The sequence below is a fragment of the Canis aureus genome, chromosome 8 (genome assembly GCF_053574225.1).
Source record: "Canis aureus isolate CA01 chromosome 8, VMU_Caureus_v.1.0, whole genome shotgun sequence".
In the NCBI taxonomy this organism is placed as follows: domain Eukaryota; kingdom Metazoa; phylum Chordata; class Mammalia; order Carnivora; family Canidae; genus Canis; species Canis aureus.
In genome coordinates, this window is record NC_135618.1 from 62,013,867 (window position 1) to 62,015,263 (window position 1,397).

Below are 1,397 nucleotides of genomic sequence, written 5' to 3' on the forward strand. Positions count from 1 at the left end.
AGTTACAAGCAGCCCTTCTTCTGGGCCACTGAGCATCCTGTGGACAGATCTCATTAGACCTGGCATTCCGGGGACTCTGAGCAGAAACTCTGTCTGCTAAGGCCACCCAGACACTGGACAGAACACTTTACTTGGGCAGACTGGGTCCAAATCCTGACCCCACCATCTGCTGTGTGACCTTGGGCAAGTTGCTTAAGCTTTCTGAGCCTCGATGCAACTTAAAATGAGAGTACTATATTTCATTACTGCTAAGACACATTTTCTCTCCCATTCTAACATCTCTAAAGTCAGGATGAGTCTTGTAATTGATGGAGTCAGAATTTAATTGGCAAATTGTTTTCTTTCTAGGGGTTCACAAAGCAATGGCATATGTAGTATTAATGTTGTCTTAGACGTGATGAAATGTGACTGTAAATACCTCAACAGACTGTTGTGGGTGCTTCAAACAGAAGCTGGCAGAGTAAGGCTCCCCTAGCTGAGAGGTGCTGCCTGACTGTGCCTGGTCCAGGCCTCAGGGCACATGTGGCCTGTGGCTGGATACCCACTTCTATAAACCCACTTCTGGTGCTGGGCTGAGAAGCAAGGTGAAGAAATGACAACAGGGCCAAGCGGGTGGTGGGGCCCAAGGTATCTATAAGTGACTTGGACAGAGAATGGGGTTCTGCTGAGCCCTTCTACCCATCAGAGTCTAAAGCCCCACAGCTGATTCCCCACTTCTCTCCCTCACCAGGGGTCAAGAAGCTATCCTGTGAAGGGGGAGGGCCCAAGGCGGAGCCCTAAGCAAACAAGCAGCACTGTGATGCTCAGCACCCGTCTTGGTTGCTATCCTCCTGTGTTGTCACACAGCAGATCTCTGTTCAGTTCTGCAACCTGCATGCTTTGATATTCAGAAAGAAATGTTCTCAGCCCCTGGGCCAGAATGTGCCGCTGAGTGTATCAGTACGCCGTAAGAAGTACAGCGGGGTAAATCATCTTGTTCTTTGGACTAACAACAGCAACCAAATTAACGAGGCTGCGCACAATGCACTATCTTTCAGTGGTTTTCCTGCAGCCAGCTCCGTGGACAAAATCATTCCTAAAACTGGGAAGTAACGGGTGAATTCGGAGCAGCGCCCGCCGGAGGAGGAGCAGGTGCACCGAAAGGACCAGATCACAACCTGGGGGGCGGGGGGAGGCCTGTCCCCTGCAGATTAGGGAGCCTTCTGACTCAGCAGTCCGCACCAGCGCTTCAGGGAGCCCGAGAGGGCGCCCGGGGTCTGCAGCCTGCACGCGGCACGCGGCTGACCTGGGGTCAGGGAACGCGCGCCGCCCCGCCCGAGCGGTGGAGTGCGGTCCGGGGGCGGACCCGGGCGGGGGGCGGGCCGGCGGCGGTCACGTGTGTACACAGGCCCGCGCGG

The 1,397-nt window shown here is 54.5% G+C and overlaps 1 protein-coding gene across 11 annotated transcripts in view; it reads right to left on the reverse strand.

The window, feature by feature from the left end:
* CHLSN (cholesin) overlaps nucleotides 1–1,397 on the reverse strand; it is a 147,980-nt gene that overhangs the window by 57,354 nt on the left and 89,229 nt on the right. The gene's annotated exons all lie outside the window — the stretch shown is intronic.